Genomic DNA, 17,993 nt, shown 5'->3' with positions numbered 1-17,993 from the left:
GCCACGTCTTGTAAGAGCCGAGAGACACCCGCGTATTCTTTTAGGGGGAGGTCAGCCGGGCGAGTGGAGTTTCAGAAGAAGAGGAGGGGCAGGAGGAAGGAAGGAGAAAGAAGCATCTGACCTGTCCAGTTCTCCCGGCAGTGCCGGGAGCGAGAGCCGCGGTGAGTCCCGGGCCCTCGGGGCCCTGTCGCCCCCCTTGTATGTCCCAGTCCCTTCCCGCCCTTCTCTTTCCCATGCTGTGATTTTTTTTTTCTTCTTCTCTATATCTTTTCTTTCTTTTCTTCTGCCTTGCTCCCCCTTCCTCTCTCACTTTCTCTCTCTTGTCTTGCTGCTCCCTTTTCTTTTTCTGTCTGCACTTCTGACTGCTTGTTCTGTACCTTTTGCATCACTCCTCAGTCCATTTCTCTCTCGATCCTTCCGTTCTGCTCCTCACTTCTCGGTTTCTCTCTCTTTCCTCTGTCCTACTCCTGCACGTAGCGTGTGATTGAATGAGGTTCTGTGTCTAGCAGGCCTCATCTCGTAAGAGCTGTGAGACACCTACATCTTCTCATAAGTGGAGGACAGCCAGGCACCTGGAGCTGTAGAAGAGGAAGGGAGAAGGCAAACAGAAGGAGGAGTCTGACCTGTCAAATTCTCACGGCAGCGCGGAGAACTGCATTAAGTCCCGAGCTCTTGGGCCCCTCTCATCCCTCTTGTGTGGCCTGGTCCCTCCCTGTCTTTCTCCTAGACTCCTCTCTTTCTGGTGCTGCTCAACTTTTTTTGCTCACCTGTATCTTCCGTCTTGCTTGGAGCATCTCCCTGTCCCCATCTTGTAGGTCTTCCCTTTCTCTGCCCTGTACCCTGCCGCTCTTGTTGCCTTTCTCCATCCCTCTCTGTCCAGCTCCCTGTTCCTATTGATGCCCCTTTCTTCTTCCTGCACCCGCTGCTATTCCCTGCGATCTCCATCTCTCTCTTTCCTGCTCCCTGTCCCCCGTTTTTCATTCCTACCTCCGTCCCTCATAGCCTGTCTGGCCTTTTTCCTCGGTGTCTTTCTCTCTGGCTGACTCCCTTCTGCTGTTTTTCGTTTCCTCCCTATCCATCTTGTTGCCCATCGCTCTTTTGTCTTCTCTCTCTCCATGTGTCGCTGTCTGTCTTCCAGTCACTGTTCTTTAATTCCTCCCTCTTCCCTGTAGCTTGCTGCTATTTTTTTTTTCCCTGTTCTCCATCATGCTCTGTCGGGTGCCCTGTCCCTGTTTATCAATTCCTCCCTCTGCCCTGCGGTCTGTCTCTTTTCACCATTTAATTTTTGCCTCGCTCTCTCTCTGTCTGGCTCCTTGTGCCGGGTTTGCGAATTCCTTCCTCTGTGCCCCGTACCCCCTGTGATCTTTGCTGCTTTGTGGCCTGTTTCTGGCTGGCGCTCTGTTACTATTCAGTAATTCCTCTCTCGATGCCTTGTAGTCTGTTGCTTTTGTCTTTTCTCCATCTCTGTGTCTCTGTTTCCCCTGTTTTAGAATACACCCCCCCACCCCCACCCCCCTTCTTTCTGTATGCATCAGGATTAGTTTTTGGCTCCAGGTCTCTTTTTTTCTGTGTCTCTGTCCCTGTTTCCTAATTCTTCCTTCTCTGCCCTGTCACATGTAGCGATGTGATTTGTTTTGTGTTCCTTCCCATAGTTTGCTGTCCTGACTCCACATCGCTGTTGCTTTTTCCTCCCTCTGTGCCCTGTTCTCTGGAGCTTTTTGGTCTTTCTTCCATCTTGCTTGGTCTAGCTCCCTGCTCCCCCCCTTTTTTTTTTTTTCCCCTCCATGTCTGTTGTGCCACCCATCCCAGCTTTTTTTTTTTCTGCATCTCTATGCTGCTCCTCGTCCTTCTTTGTTGGTTTCTGTCCTGCTCCTCCTCCTTCTTTCTGCTGCCTGTTTTCTTCTCTCCCTGCTGCTTTTTTTTCTGCATATCCACGTTGGGTTCCCTGTCCCCATCCTCTCACCGCCCCATTGCTCATCTCTTGTTTTCTCTCTACCCCTGTACTAGTCAGCTAGCTGCCACCTTTCTTCTGTCTTCTTGTGTCCTGCATCTTTCTCCTCATGTTTGGCAGTTTCCAGCTCTGCCCTGCAGCTTGTTGCTCCAGGAACCGACTGACTGTTCCCGGCTGGACTGAGGAGCGTGGCTCCGGGAACAAGCGCCAAGGTGTGCCAGGGGCAGGGGCAGCATTAGGGGCCCTGAGCCCCGGAGCAGACTCACTCCCTTCTGGGACTTGTTCTGTGTGTGACTGAATAAACACTTGCTGGCTGCCGGCTGCCTTTTGTGCTTCCTTTGCCCCAGGTGAGGGGCTGGGAGGGGTGATGATGCTCTGTGGGGGTGGGTGATGGCCTCCAGCTGTGGGCTGGGGCTGGAGGGGCCCCAGGTGTGGGCAGTGAGGCTGATGGCAGCGGCCCCTCCCTGTAAAGGGCTTGCTCCGGGTGGAGGGGCGGGTGCTGCTGTTAAGAGCAAGGCAGCCGTCGGAGGGGTCGGTGTCAACCAAGGGAGGAGCAGAGCAGTCGCTGAGCATTGCTGGGCCCCGGCTGCACCGAGGGAGAAGGTGAGTGGAGCCGTGCCATCAGCTGGCAGCTCCTGGGGAGGATGGCGGTGCCTGCAGGGTGGCAGTGTTGGAGGTGGTGGCAGGGGCTGCCCCGAGCCGGTGGTGAGGCTTCTGGGTGCACTGGTGGGGGTTCGGAGGGGTGAGCAACGGTGTTGCTGCAGGGTCAGAAAGCAGAGAAAACTGCCTCTCGCAACCCAGCGGGAGCTGTGGTCCTGGCGTGTGGGGTTTCTGGCCAGCCGCGTTGGTTCCCTGGGTCACGCTGGGATGCGGGGTCTTACAGCGCTTGGCGTGCAGGCGGCCGTGCCGCGTTGGCCAGCGCGTGCCAGGAGCTGTAGGTTCTGCAGACTCGGCTGCCAGGCAGCCGCACCGCTCGTGGGCGCCCGTAGCGCGGCGCAGTCCTCGCTACCGCCGCGGCCCCTGTGGCGCAGCACGAGGGATAGTTTTGTTGCCGCTTTCACGTGGATTCCCGGGGGCTTCCAGCTGCTCCCCACCAAGCGTCGTGCCCGTTCCTCGAGAGCGTGTGCGCAGTGACGTGCCGCTCGGCCGCCGCTCGCGCGGGGGGTGGCGCTCGCCCGCGCTCACCGCCGCTGCCTGGCAAACGCCACACGGTGCTGTCGGTGGGCGACACAGAGGTGCCCCCGTGCCCCACGCTGCCGCCCGCCAGCAACGTCAGTGCGATGCTCCGATGCCCGTGGGGGGGTGCGGCCACGCTCGGTGCCCCCTCCTGGTAAGGAAATGCCGCCGCCGCCCCACGTCACACTGCCGGCGGGCGCTCGGTGCGCGAAGGGCAGGACTGCAGCGCCGGCCCCGCACAGGTGTGCGGCGCCGCCAGAGCCGCCTTCCTGCTGCCGCAGCGTGAGGCTTGCTGGGCGTGATTCCTGGGGGTGGGCGAGGGCCGAGGCCGCCGGTGAGGCCGGCCCGCCCCTTTGGCAGGTGTGGGGGCCCCTCCTGCCCGCTGGCCACACGGCAGCGGTGGGGCAGGAAGCTTCACACCGCCTGCTGTGTCAGGCCTCCGCTCTGCTGGAGGTGATCCGGGCCGGGGGAGCCCCAGGGAGTTACCCGAGAGCTGGGACAAAGGCAGAGGGGAAGAAGATGGGTGTCCCCCGGGGGTTGGTGCCGGGTGCCTCCCCAGCTTGCCAGAGCTCCCCTTGAGCTGGCACTGGCCTCGCCCGCACCGTGTCCTGGCCCCAGGTCTCGCACCTCTACCCTGAAGCCCGTCCCGTAGCCCCGGGTCACCCCCGAGCCCCGCGGGGATGGCGGCAAGCCGGCCCTTGGCGCCTCCGCAGGAGCCCCTGTGGAAGGGGGGCTCCGGCCAGGGGCGATCTACGGTAATAACGGCAGTCGCTTCACCTTCTCCCAGAGGCCTCACCGGGGCCGTGTTGGAGAATGGCTTGCAGAGAGCAAGGCCGTGGGTCTCTGCAGGAGCTGATTGCAGCCATCTGAGGTAAACAAAGGAAACAACCCAGGGTACAGTTATGCTTACAACGGACTGTTATGTTAACAAAGAGAGAAACTGAGGTACACCGTGGCCTTGAGTGTGATGGTGAACAACCTTGGGAAAAAAGGCAGGCCAGAAGAGGGAAGATGTTGGGACATATCTGAAATGCCACAAGGGGCTGGGATATTATAATGTAGCCTTTTACACGTATCCAATAGATTTGTGAGTAGTGTGCATGATTATTGTAGAGTGCTTATGTAAGGGGTGATTTTTTTCAATAAAGCTGAAGCTTGCTCTATCATTCACGTTGAATCGGCTGCTTGCTTCCTCCACCTGCTGCAGGGCCGTGCTTGCCTGTTCCTTCCCTGGGGATGCTGTTGACCGGACCCACTTCAGAACTGTGTGGGGTTCTCTGCCTGCCCTTGTGCTCCTCGCAGCAGAGAGGTGAGAAGGGACAGGCCCCTGGGACGTTTTCTGGCTGTGGACAGGAGCTGTCACAGCTGAAGCTGGAGAGGCCTGAGAAAGGGAAAGAAGAAAATCAAGGGCATGTGGGCAGCAGCTGCCTTCCACTGCAGGAAGAGAGAGCCTGCCTCTCTGGGCGAGGCAGGAGCCCTCTGTACAGTCCGCAGCGGGCCGGACCGCCAGCGTGCGATCAGGGTCCGTGCGCGTCACCCAGAGCGCGGTACGGCCGCGCAGCGTGCGAGCGAGGCCACACGTGCAGGAAGCTGCGTTTTGTAAGAGCCGAGAGACACCCGCGTGTTCTTTGAGGTGGAGGGCAGCTGAGCGACTGCACCTCCAGAAAAGGAAGGGAGGAGAGAAGGAGAAAGAAGGGTCTGAATCGGCAAATTTTTCCTGGCAGCGCTGAGAGCGACAGCTGCGGTGAGTCGCGGACCCTCGGGCCCTGTTGCCCCTCTTGGACGTTTTGGGCTGTCCCCTGGCCCCCTCTCTATCCCATGCTGCTATGATTTTTGTTGTTTTTTTCTTCCCTGTACTTCTGCTCTCGTTCGTTCCTGCTCCCACTCCCTCTTGTGTCTTCTTCTAGCTCTCCCTTTTTCTTTCTTCCAGATGCTTGGTCCTGCTCTCTCTCCTTCCTTTGTTTCATCCTCCCTTTCTCTCCTGTAACCTAGCGCTGTTATTTTCCTTGTTCAGTTCTTGTTTCAGATCGGCTTTGGGGTCTCTTTTTGCCCACAGCTTTCTCTGGCCAGTTCCCAGGCATTGTTATCCTCGGCGAGCCTGTCTGCCGCTCCATGTGCCTGCCTGCCCATTTCCCTCCCTCCTGGTAATCCCGCCTCTACGCTGTGCCCGAGCTCAGGCCGCCCCTGCTCCTGTATCTCGGCTTTCGGCACGCCCCCGGCGCTTTCGGCACGCCCCCGGCGCTTTCGGCACGCCCCCGGCGCTTTCGGCACGCCCCCGGCGCTTTCGGCACGCCCCCGGCGCTTTCGGCACGCCCCCGGCGCTTTCGGCACGCCCCCGGCGCTTTCGGCACGCCCCCGGCGCTTTCGGCACGCCCCCGGCGCTTTCGGCACGCCCCCGGCGCTTTCGGCACGCCCCCGGCGCTTTCGGCACGCCCCCGGCGCTTTCGGCACGCCCCCGGCGCTTTCGGCACGCCCCCGGCGCTTTCGGCACGCCCCCGGCGCTTTCGGCACGCCCCCGGCGCTTTCGGCACGCCCCCGGCGCTTTCGGCACGCCCCCGGCGCTTTCGGCACGCCCCCGGCGCTTTCGGCACGCCCCCGGCGCTTTCGGCACGCCCCCGGCGCTTTCGGCACGCCCCCGGCGCTTTCGGCACGCCCCCGGCGCTTTCGGCACGCCCCCGGCGCTTTCGGCACGCCCCCGGCGCTTTCGGCACGCCCCCGGCGCTTTCGGCACGCCCCCGGCGCTTTCGGCACGCCCCCGGCGCTTTCGGCACGCCCCCGGCGCTTTCGGCACGCCCCCGGCGCTTTCGGCACGCCCCCGGCGCTTTCGGCACGCCCCCGGCGCTTTCGGCACGCCCCCGGCGCTTTCGGCACGCCCCCGGCGCTTTCGGCACGCCCCCGACGCTTTCGGCACGCCCCCGACGCTTTCGGCACGCCCCCGACGCTTTCGGCACGCCCCCGACGCTTTCGGCACGCCCCCGACGCTTTCGGCACGCCCCCGACGCTTTCGGCACGCCCCCGACGCTTTCGGCACGCCCCCGACGCTTTCGGCACGCCCCCGACGCTTTCGGCACGCCCCCGACGCTTTCGGCACGCCCCCGACGCTTTCGGCACGCCCCCGACGCTTTCGGCACGCCCCCGACGCTTTCGGCACGCCCCCGACGCTTTCGGCACGCCCCCGACGCTTTCGGCACGCCCCCGACGCTTTCGGCACGCCCCCGACGCTTTCGGCACGCCCCCGACGCTTTCGGCACGCCCCCGACGCTTTCGGCACGCCCCCGACGCTTTCGGCACGCCCCCGACGCTTTCGGCACGCCCCCGACGCTTTCGGCACGCCCCCGACGCTTTCGGCACGCCCCCGACGCTTTCGGCACGCCCCCGACGCTTTCGGCACGCCCCCGACGCTTTCGGCGGGCGGGAACGCCGCGCGCCGACGTGAGGGGCGGAGCTTTCGCCTGAGGCGAAGGGCGGGAACGGCGCGCGCAGCAGTGAGGCGCCGCGCGGCCGCCTGAGAGGAGCGGGAGCGGCGCCCCCGGAAAAGGCTGCTCGGCGATCGGCGCCGCCTCGGCGGGTACCTCATCGGCTCGGCTCGGCTCGGGGCGGGCGGGGGTGGACCCGAGTCGCCTGTGGGGGGGCGAGCGCCATTGTCTGAGGGGCTCAGGAGAGTCCTGGACCCGCCAGGCGCGGCAAGGTGCCTGGAGCAGACGAGTGCCCGGCGCAGTCGTCCCTGCAGGAAGTGCTGGAGCATCGACTCTGGTGAGAAACGCCGATCTGTGAGGTTTTTTTCGGGGGGGAAGGGGGGGTTGGAGGGCGGCCGGGGTTCGGGTGGTGCTGTGGACACTTCTCGCTGGGGACAGGCGTCCTTCTCAGACCTGACGGCACACTCCTGCCCTTGCAGCAGCTGGTGGCGGAGAAGGGAGAGATGTCCACTGCGTGTGGAAGGACCTGCGAGGCAAGAGCGAGCGGGAGGAGCAGCGGAGGAAGTCTGGGCAGCAAGAGGAAAGAGAAGGGCGCTCTGAACAAAGCGCCGCTGTGAGGGGCGGAGCGGTCGCCTGAGGGGGACCTGCCCGGGGAAGGGGCGAGCAGGAGTCGAACCTGCCTGGGGAAGTACCGAATCGACTTGGGAACGGGGGGGGGGGGACGGGACGGGAGCCGCCTTGGAGAGGGGGTCGGTGTCGTCGCCTCGGCGGGGGGGGGGAGCAGTGTCGTCGCCTCGGCGGGGGAGGGGGGGGGGAGCAATGTCGTCGCCTCGGCGGGGGAGGGGGGGGGTAGCAGTGTCGTCGCCTCGGCGGGGGAGGGGGGGGGTAGCAGTGTCGTCGCCTCGGCGGGGGAGGGGGGGGGGGAGCAGTGTCGTCGCCTCGGCGGGGGAGGGGGGGGGGAGCAGTGTCGTCGCCTCTGTGTCTGTGTGTGGGGGGGGAGCAGTGTCGTCGCCTGGTGGGGGGAAGTGGGGTGGTGTCATCACCTGGGGGGGGGAGTGTCGTCAACGGCGGGGGGTGGGGGAGCGGAGCTTCCTCAGGGCCGGTGAGAGGGGACTGGAGCTGCCTGAGGAGGGACGGCCATCGCCTCAGGGGCGGTGGAGGGTCCAAGCCTCGCTGAACGCGGCCAGGAGCCCGGAGGAGAAAAGCGCCCGTCGTAGACATCCCTGCAGGAAGTGCTGGAGCACGTACTGGGTGAGGAACGCCAATCTGTGAGTTTTTTTCGCAAGGAGGGGGGATGGTGGTGGTGGTGGGAGGGCGGCCGGGGTTCGGGTGGTGCTGTGGCCAGCTCTCGCCGGGGACCAGCATCGCTCTCGGACCTGACGGCATCCTCCTGCCCTTGCAGCAGGCGCCGTCCTGTACCGCTGCAGGCCAAGAGGGAGTGGGACGAGGCGCGGAGGAAGTCTGGGCAGCAAGAGGAGGCAGGAGAAGGGCGCTCTGGGCAAAGGGACCTCCCTGTCACCGGGGCTGTGGTCGCACCAGCGTGTCACCAGGACCTTTGGTGCCCTGGCCGGCTTTGTGCCGGGTGACCCCCCTGTAAGCAGGGCTCGGGTCTTTGGGTTTTTGCCGGCCTTTTGCCACGTCACCCCGTGGTCAGGCTGCCGGGCAGGTGGCAACCCTTCAAGGGGGGTGAGCGGCGCCGTCTCTGCGGCCGGGGCGGGAAGCGGAGCTCCTGAAGCGCGCCGTGGTGGTGAGCCGCAGCCAGGCTGGCCGGCCTGTAACTTGGGTGCGGGGGGGGCCTGGCAGCAGGGCCGGGGCCTCTGCTCTGTCCTCCGGGTGGGGGAGCTGGCGCCTGGCTGCGCCTTCCTTCTGAGCACCAGCTCCTCGAGAAGCAAGACAAGGCATCGTGAAGGAGCTGCGAGGCCAGAGCGAGGGAGAGGAGGAGCGGCGGGCTGAAGAGAGGGCTGGGGGGAGAGGCGGGAGCTCAGGGCAAAGGGGCCTCCCCACGGCACCGTTGCCGGCACCTTTGGTGTCCTGGCCGGCGCTGCGCCGGGTGACCTCCCTGTAAGCAGGGCTCGGGTCTCTGGCCTTTTGCCCCCTTGCCCCGACGGTTTGGCTGCCCGGAGAGAGGGGCGAGCCTGTAAGGAGAGAGCGGCACCGTCCCCGCACCGAGGGGCAAATGGGGCTCTCTGGCCCCCAAGCCCGCCCTGTAGGCAGGGGAGGGCTGTTTCCCCGGCCCTGGCGGCTTTCTGCCTGCTGGCGGCCTGGCCAGCGTGACCCCCTGGAGTCGGGGCGCGTCGCGGCACTTGTCCCTCGGTCCCCCGCGAAGCCCCGTGGCACGTTGAGTCCCTCTGGGCTCCGTGCGTCCGGGGGGACAGGTCCGAGGCTCTGCTCTCTTGCTCGCGGGAGGGGACGGCTCCCCAGACATTGGCTGCACAGAGCTCGTTCTCTCTCCTGGGAAGTTTTCTTTCCCCCTGTCCGTGTCCGTGTGCCTGCCTGTGTCCGCGTCGGTGCGAGTGAGCGAGTGAAGGAGCTTCTTGTTTAGGCCCCTGTTGAAATCGCTGCAGCGTACTTAGCTTAAACTTCCCGGGAGGGAAAGAGGGGCTCTGTGCAGCAACAGGGGGTCGGTCCCCGCTGAGCCCGCGAGCGGAGGGCGAGTCCCGGCTGGCCCCTCCTTTCCAAGGACAGAGCCAAGCCGCGTGACCCGCCCGCTCCCTGGGCCTGGGTGGCTGCCTGTCCTGCTGGCGACCTGCCAGCGTGCCGGCCCCGTACTCGGGGCGAGTGCCACGAGCCGTGGAGCCATCTGACCCGACGGCCCTGTAAGCAGGGTTGTGCCCGTCCCCCGCCCTCGGCAGGAGGAGCGGGTAGCGAGCGGGCGTCTGCGGCCCCCGGCCTTCGAGGGCAAAGGCTCGGCAGTTGTGTCCCCTTCACCGAGAACCGCGGTAGCCTCTAGAAACGCAGGGAACGGCCCTGAGCCAAGTACCTGCCCCAGAGTCCTCGAGACCCTCCCAGAGTCGCCCAGGACGCTCTTGTCCCACAGCAGCCGTGGTGACAGGGAGGGCCCTTTGCCCGCAGCCCCTTTCTCTTTCCCCGGTTTCAGCGTGCCGCTCCTCCTCTCGCTTGCCCTCGCCTCGTAGTTTCTTCCGCAGGCCACGGATGCCTGTTCCTTCTTCCTTCTCCGGGAGCTGGTGCCTGGAAGGACGGCGCGGTCGGGCGCCAGCTCCTCTGCCTGGACGACGGGGAAGCCGGCCGCCCGAGGGACCTTCCCTCAGCGTGCTCTGGCCCCCGGCCCTCCCTCCTGCCCCCTGCCCCGGCCTGAGCCGCCTCAGACCCCATTTTCTCACCTGGTGGTGCCCGGCGGCCTGGGGGCTTAAAGCATAGAGGGAGAGGGGACAGGGGTACGGCAGGGCAGGGGGAGATTTAGGGGGACAGGCAGCACGGGTGGGCCTCAGCCGCCAGCCCCTTGCAACCAGCTGCTCCGCAGTGACGCGGCAGCTTCTCCCAAGCGATGAGGAACCCCCCTCGGGAAGTTCTGCTTCCCCAGCCCCCAGAACCTCTTGGGAAAGGGCCGCTGCTGCCGATTCACCTGCCTTCAGGGCAGACAGCGCCCAGCACTCTCGATAGTGCGTGGCTGGCGCCTTGTGTGGGGTGGCGGCCCTGTTAGCGGGGTGCGGGTCAGGGCGCCCCTGTAGCGGAGAGGAGGGGCCTCGTGGGCCTTTGGGACCGGGGCTGCCCTGTAAGTCGGGGCCTGGCCCGTGCCCTGCAGTCCCAGGCACTTTGCAGTCCCGGCAGCGGCTCGAGCCCCCTGTAAGCAGGGGCGCAGCCTCGGTGGCCGCCGTTTTGCATGCCCAGCTCCATTTGCCCAGAGTGCCCGATTCCGAGCCCAGCTCCAGCACCCGCCGCGACTCCACGTGTGGCAGCACCGGAGCACCGATTGGGTAAGAAAAGCCGATCTGTGAGGGTTTTTTTTGGGGGGGGGGTATAGAGGAATAGTGGTGTGGGAGGGCGGCCAGGGTTCGGGTGGTGCCGTGTCAGGCTCTCGCCGGGGACCGTCGTCCCTCTCAGGCCTGACGGCACCCTCCTGCTCTTGCAGCACTTGGTGGTGGAGAAGGGAGAGACATCCACCGCATGCGGAAGGCCGTGCAAGGCAAGGGTTAGCAGGAGGAGCAGCGAAGGAAGTCTGGGCAGCAAGCGGAAGAAAGAGAAGCGCGCTCTGGGCAAAGCGCCGCTGTGAGGGGCGGAGCGGCCGCCTGAGGGAAAGGGGAGCGCAAGTCGGCGCTGCCTCAGCAAGAAATGGATCGACTCGGGGCCGAGGGATTGGAGCCACCTTGGCGGGGGATCAAAGCTGCTGCAGGGTGGGGGGCCAGTGCCGTCGCCTAGGAGGGGCAGCAGACCTGCGTCAGGGCGCGTGGGGGGGGACTGGAGCTGCATGAGGAGGGACCGCCATCACCTCAGGGGCTGAGGAGGGTCCAGGCCCTGACGGACGCTGCCAGGAGCCGCCGGACGCTGCCAGGAGCCCATTGCAGATGAGAGCCCGTCACGGTCCCTGCACGAAGCACTGGAGCACCGACTGGGTGAGGAAAGCCGATCTGCGAGGTTTTTTCGCGGGGTGGGTGGTGGGAGGGCGGCCGGGGTTCGGGTGGTGCTGTGGCCAGCTCTCGCCGGGGACCAGCATCGCTCTCGGACCTGACGGCATCCTCCTGCCCTTGCAGCAGGCGGCGGAGCGGCGTGGAGGTCTCCGTCCTGTACCGCTGCAGGCCAAGAGCGGAGGAAGTCTGGGCAGCAAGAGGAGGCAGGAGAAGGGCGCTCTGGGCAAAGGGACCTCCCCGTCACCGGGGCTGTGGTCGCACCAGCGTGTCGCCAGGACCTTCGGTGCCCTGGCCGGCTTTGTGCCGGGTGACCCCCCTGTAAGCAGGGCTCGGGTCTTTGGGTTTTTGCCGGCCTTTTGCCACGTCACCCCGTGGTCAGGCTGCCGGGCAGGTGGCAACCCTCTAAGGGGGGTGAGCAGCGCCGTCTCTGCGGCCGGGGCGGGAAGCGGAGCTCCTGAAGCGTGCCGTGGTGGTGAGCCGCAGCCAGGCCGGCCGGCCTGTAACTTGGGCGCGGGGGGGGGCCTGGCAGCGGGGCCGGGGCCTCTGCTCTGTCCTCCGGGTGGGGGAGCTGGCGCCTGGCTGCGCCTTCCTTCCGAGCATCAGCTCTTCGAGAAGCAAGACAAGGCATCGTGAAGGAGCTGCGAGGCCAGAGCGAGGGAGAGGAGGAGCGGCGGGCTGAAGAGAGGGCTGGGGGGAGAGGCGGGAGCTCAGGGCAAAGGGGCCTCCCCACGGCACCGTTGCCAGCACCTTTGGTGTCCTGGCCGGCGCTGCGCCGGGTGACCTCCCTGTAAGCAGGGCTCGGGTCTCTGGCCTTTTGCCCCCTTGCCCCGACGGTTTGGCTGCCCGGAGAGAGGGGCGAGCCTGTAAGGAGAGAGCGGCACCGTCCCCGCACCGAGGGGCAAATGGGGCTCTCTGGCCCCCAAGCCCGCCCTGTAGGCAGGGGAGGGCTGTTTCCCCGGCCCTGGCGGCCTTCTGCCTGCTGGCGGCCTGGCCAACGTGACCCCCTGGAGTCGGGGCGCGTCGCGGCACTTGTCCCTTGGTCCCCCGCGAAGGCCCGTGGCACGTTGAGTCCCTCTGGGCTCCGTGCGTCCGGGGGGACAGGTCCGAGGCTCTGCTCTCTTGCTCGCGGGAGGGGACGGCTCCCCAGACATTGGCTGCACAGAGCTCGCTCTCTCTCCTGGGAAGTTTTCTTTCCCCCTGTCCGTGTCCGTGTGCCTGCCTGTGTCCGCGTCGGTGCGAGTGAGCGAGTGAAGGAGCTTCTTGTTTAGGCCCCTGTTGAAATCGCTGCAGCGTACTTAGCTTAAACTTCCCGGGAGGGAAAGAGGGGCTCTGTGCAGCAACAGGGGGTCGGTCCCCGCTGAGCCCGCGAGCGGAGGGCGAGTCCCGGCTGGCCCCTCCTTTCCAAGGACAGAGCCAAGCCGCGTGACCCGCCCGCTCCCTGGGCCTGGGTGGCTGCCTGTCCTGCTGGCGACCTGCCAGCGTGCCGGCCCCGTACTCGGGGCGAGTGCCACGAGCCGTGGAGCCCTCTGACCCGACGGCCCTGTAAGCAGGGTTGTGCCCGTCCCCCGCCCTCGGCAGGAGGAGCGGGTAGCGAGCGGGCGTCTGCGGCCCCCGGCCTTCGAGGGCAAAGGCTCGGCAGTTGTGTCCCCTTCACCGAGAACCGCGGTAGCCTCTAGAAACGCAGGGAACGGCCCTGAGCCAAGTACCTGCCCCAGAGTCCTCGAGACCCTCCCAGAGTCGCCCAGGACGCTCTTGTCCCACAGCAGCCGTGGTGACAGGGAGGGCCCTTTGCCCGCAGCCCCTTTCTCTTTCCCCGGTTTCAGCGTGCCGCTCCTCCTCTCGCTTGCCCTCGCCTCGTAGTTTCTTCCGCAGGCCACGGATGCCTGTTCCTTCTTCCTTCTCCGGGAGCTGGTGCCTGGAAGGACGGCGCGGTCGGGCGCCAGCTCCTCTGCCTGGACGACGGGGAAGCCGGCCGCCTGAGGGACCTTCCCTCAGCGTGCTCTGGCCCCCGGCCCTCCCTCCTCCCTCCTGCCCCCTGCCCCGGCCTGAGCCGCCTCAGACCCCATTTTCTCACCTGGTGGTGCCCGGCGGCCTGGGGGCTTAAAGCATAGAGGGAGAGGGGACAGGGGTACGGCAGGGCAGGGGGAGATTTAGGGGGACAGGTAGCACTTGGTGGGCCTCAGCCGCCAGCCCCTTGCAACCAGCTGCTCCGCAGTGACGCGGCAGCTTCTCCCAAGCGATGAGGAACCCCCCTCGGGAAGTTCTGCTTCCCCAGCCCCCAGAACCTCTTGGGAAAGGGCCGCTGCTGCCGATTCACCTGCCTTCAGGGCAGACAGCGCCCAGCACTCTCGATAGTGCTTGGCTGGCGCCTTGTGTGGGGTGGCGGCCCTGTTAGCGGGGTGCGGGTCAGGGCGCCCCTGTAGCGGAGAGGAGGGGCCTCGTGGGCCTTTGGGACCGGGGCTGCCCTGTAAGTCGGGGCCTGGCCCGTGCCCTGCAGTCCCGGGCACTTTGCAGTCCCGGCAGCGGCTCGAGCCCCCTGTAAGCAGGGGCGCAGCCTCGGTGGCCGCCGCTCTGCATGCCCAGCTCCGTTTGCCCAGAGTGCCCGATTCCGAGCCCAGCTCCAGCGCCCGCCGCGACTCCACGTGTGGCAGCACCGGAGCACCGATTGGGTAAGAAAAGCCGATCTGTGAGGTTTTTTCGGGGGGGCGGGGGTATAGGGCTGTGTGAGGGCGGCCGGTGTTCAGGTGGTGCTGTGGCCAGCTCTCACCCAGGACCGTCGTCGCTCTCAGACCTGATGGCATTCTCCTGCTCTTGCAGCAGTTGGTCGTGGAGAAGAAGGGAGAGACATCCACCGCGTGCAGAAGGACCTGCGAGGCAAGAGCGAGCGGGAGGAGTAGCGGCAGCGGTCCGGCAAAGAGGCGAGAGAAAGCCCTCCTGGGCAGGGGATCTCCCTGTCACCTGGGCTGTGGTCGCCTCCAGCGTCCCTGCCCCTTTGGGGATGTTTTCTTTGCCTCGTGAGCAAGTACTCGGCTCTTGGTAGTTCTCCAGTTTTAGAACCTGCTCCCATTCCACCTGACGATGACCCAACTTCCTGAAGTTTTCTCAAAACTCCTTTCTGTGCTTGGATGTGGCTGCACCAGCCGTGGGGAGCGGGAGGGCTCTGCAGCCACCCGCAGCGCCCTTTGAGGCTGCGTGGGATGCCGGGGGAAGAGCAGTCGGGAGCAGGGTTTTGGAGGTGGATTCCCCTGCTCTGAGTGCTTCTCTTTCCGCACCTGTACGGGGAAGGAAGCGGCTGGATCTCAGCCTCTGGAGGAGCACGTTCCTCTTCCCTGCCCCAAAAGGGCGTTTGTGCCCACCCTTTCCCCATCTGTTCAGTGCCGGGGGTGCTCAGTCAGATGCTTTCTCCAACTGCGTGTTCCCCATTTAGCTCCTTTTCTGCCCAACTCGGCTTTAACCGCTGCCTGCCACGTGGCGCTGCGCGTGGGATTTTAACCTTTGGCAGCCGCTGGAATGTTTGCGGCGTGTGTTGGTCCTGGCTGCTTGCAAGGGGACTCTCGGGGTGAAGCGCTAAGGCTTGGACAATAGGGCCAAGCCAGAGTTGACCTGTAGACGAGTCCTGTGTATTTTGTAAGTTAACCATTGTGCTAACAGGTATTTTACTAAGTGATAACCAACCACCTATTCCGATGTAAAAAGTGGAAGTATCGAAGCCTGAACAACAGGCCCTGAGCCGAAGCTGCTCACTCAGTATGTCATCGTTAGTGAAACAGGTGTGGAAGACGTAGCTCTCTTGAATGTACATTTATCTTTCTTTGTGTGGGGATAAAATAACCGGGTCGTGGAGACCGTAGTCTGGCCCTGTGGCCTGACGTGAGCCCTTGCACCTAGTCTGCCTGGGTAAGCAGAGGAGCTCCCTTAGCTTCTCCCCTGAGCCCTGGCCAGGCTCCGGGGGAATCTAATGTGAGATTGAAACCAGATATTTCCGCTCCAAACCAAGGTGCCAGCTCTTCTGGCTTGCCGATTTTGGGGTATAGAAGGGTGGACCCGCTCACAGCGACTTTGGAGGCCTCACCTACGGGTGGACGCACCGCGTAGGGTTTCCCACTTGCCGGGAAAGGCTCTGCAAACCCTCGCTGTAACCGGGGCTGCCTGCGGGTCTGGGTGATGGCAACGGGTGCAGGTGCTGAGGGATCTTTTTTAATCGCTGTTCCCTCTCTCTCAGGCAGTCAGGATTTGATGCGTTACCCTGTATTTTCCTGTCTGTGTGAGCGCACTATTCCGTCTTTCCTGACTGCGTGTTTTCCATATTCTTCTGTTATTTAGTTATTTCTAATAAAATACGCCTGCTCCTTTCACTCCGGTGTCTGAGTTGAATTGATATCCCTAATCAGCAAAACGGGGGGAGATGAGGTGGCGCTTTCCAGAGCCGAGGTCGGTGTCGGTTTGGCTTTGGGCTGAGCTGTAGCCGCCGCGGCGCTAGTTCCTGGCAAGGGGACGGACGGGGGAGCTGTCGGGGCCAGAGCTGCCGTAAATATGATCAGACAGCTTGCTCGGGTTCTCCAGCTCCTAGCGTACGCTCCAGAAGAGCGGCTGAACGCGGGCAGAAATGTTCCTGGATTTATCTGGGTTTTTTTAAAAAACTATTTCTGCTATCACCAGGATTTGAAAAACTAAATTGGATAAATGTGAGTTTAGGAAAAATATCTAACAATACGTGTGCTTTTAATAGTTACTGTCCTGGTCTCCCAGGGACCGAAGTTACGCTGTTTCGTCCTTAAAACAACTCTGCGCTCCCGTGTCGCGTTGTCACAGGCTTTCCTCCCCCTTCCACCCGTCCGAAGAGCCCTGAGGCTGCTCTGACCGACACTTCGGTCACCCCGCTGAGTTCTGGGTCACAAGGCGAGACTGCGCTGCCCTGCGCTGCGGCCGTGCCGGAGCTCCTCCCTCTCCGGGGGGTTATAAGATTTGGCAGCGTCGGTCCCGTCGGCCCGCGCACCGGAGCGGTCTCGCCCAGCGGCTGCTCCCGCTGCCCGGGGAAGGTTCCCCCGGCGGGGAGAGGCGACCTGCGGCGTGCGGCTGCGCCGGGCGGCCCCCGGAGTGCGCGTGCGCGGCGGCGGCCCCGCGACCGGAGGACCGGCGGCCCATAGAGCGCGAGCTCGGAGGAGCGACGGGCATCTCCGGCGTTTATTAACGGTGCTGGTCGCTATAGTTACCGGGGGGGGGGGAGCGTGGGCCGGGCCGGAGGAGCCGCAGGGGCGGGCAGGGAGGCTGCAGGCAGCGCCCCCTCCCTGTCCGGGGCCGGTGCTGGAGGAGGAGCCGGTGCGAGCCGAGGCAGGAGCGGGGCCGCGCGGCCGGGCGGCTGCGGGGAAAGGTGCGGCGGGACCGGGGGCGGAGGCCGCTCCGCGTCGGGGCCGGGCGGCGGCGGCGCTGCCCGGAGCCGCGCGGGGCTGCGCTCGGCCGGGCTTCCGGGTGCGCGGGCGCCGCGGCGGGAGCCGTAGTCACGTGCAGGGGGCTTCCGGTCGGCCATGTTGGCTCCCCGGGGCACGCCGGGAGCTGCAGTTTCTGCGCTCTCGGTTCCCCGCAGCCGCGGCGCTGGCGGGCGCGCGCGGCACGGCACAGCCCTCGGTACCGGCGCGGCCCGAGACGCGGTTTTGTGGCGGTTTCCCGCGGGCTGCCCGCGGCTCCCCGAGACGCGGTGTGCCCCCCGGCCCGGGGGTGCGCGTGCGCGGCCGCGGCGTCTCCCGGGAGTGCGCGTGCGCGGCGGAGGTGAGTGTTGGGGCTGCGGCCGGGCCGGTCCGCGGCAATAAGGGTCCCTGCCGCCTCCGTGCCCCCTCCCGAGGCCGCGCTGGGGCCGCGCGTGTCCGTTCCTGCCCCGGGGATGCCGCCGGCTGCGCCCAGCTCGGGCTGGCGTGGGGTGTCTCTGCCCGGCCTGGCGCTCCTCACGGCTCGGGGGCCAGAAGGGACGGGCGGAGCCGAGCCTTCCCGGCCGTGGGCAGCGGGGCGGGAGCCGCCGCGGCTGGAGCTGGAGGGGCCGGAGAAAGGGAAGGAAGGAGAACGTCAAGGGCATGTGGGCAGCAGCCGCCTCGCCCTGCAGGGGGAGAGCGCCTGCCTCTCCGGGTGAGCGAGGAGCCCTCTGCACAGTCCGCAGCGGGCCGGACCCAGGCGCGGAACGGCCGCGGAGCGAGCGAGCGAGCGAGGCTGCGTGTGTCGGAAGCCACGTCTTGTAAGAGCCGAGAGACACCCGCGTATTCTTTTAGGGGGAGGTCAGCCGGGCGAGTGGAGTTTCAGAAGAAGAGGAGGGGCAGGAGGAAGGAAGGAGAAAGAAGCATCTGACCTGTCCAGTTCTCCCGGCAGTGCCGGGAGCGAGAGCCGCGGTGAGTCCCGGGCCCTCGGGGCCCTGTCGCCCCCCTTGTATGTCCCAGTCCCTTCCCGCCCTTCTCTTTCCCATGCTGTGATTTTTTTTTTCTTCTTCTCTATATCTTTTCTTTCTTTTCTTCTGCCTTGCTCCCCCTTCCTCTCTCACTTTCTCTCTCTTGTCTTGCTGCTCCCTTTTCTTTTTCTGTCTGCACTTCTGACTGCTTGTTCTGTACCTTTTGCATCACTCCTCAGTCCATTTCTCTCTCGATCCTTCCGTTCTGCTCCTCACTTCTCGGTTTCTCTCTCTTTCCTCTGTCCTACTCCTGCACGTAGCGTGTGATTGAATGAGGTTCTGTGTCTAGCAGGCCTCATCTCGTAAGAGCTGTGAGACACCTACATCTTCTCATAAGTGGAGGACAGCCAGGCACCTGGAGCTGTAGAAGAGGAAGGGAGAAGGCAAACAGAAGGAGGAGTCTGACCTGTCAAATTCTCACGGCAGCGCGGAGA

General features: G+C 65.0%; 1 long non-coding RNA gene across 2 annotated transcripts; it reads left to right on the top strand.

Moving 5' to 3' along the window:
- Window positions 1-16,727: 16,727 nt before the first annotated feature.
- Window positions 16,728-17,993, top strand: LOC141956734 (uncharacterized). 2 transcript variants are annotated; one of them, XR_012633009.1, is made up of 3 exons: window positions 16,728-16,895; window positions 17,387-17,503; window positions 17,852-17,993. It is a non-coding gene; the product is annotated as an uncharacterized LOC141956734 (long non-coding RNA). The 2 variants fall into 2 exon arrangements; XR_012633008.1 differs by having other exon boundaries at window positions 17,820-17,993.

This window comes from Athene noctua, chromosome 2, assembly GCF_965140245.1.
Source record: "Athene noctua chromosome 2, bAthNoc1.hap1.1, whole genome shotgun sequence".
NCBI lineage: Eukaryota > Metazoa > Chordata > Aves > Strigiformes > Strigidae > Athene > Athene noctua.
Note: the sequence above shows the minus strand (reverse complement) of the source record. Positions and strands in the feature narration are given on the sequence as shown.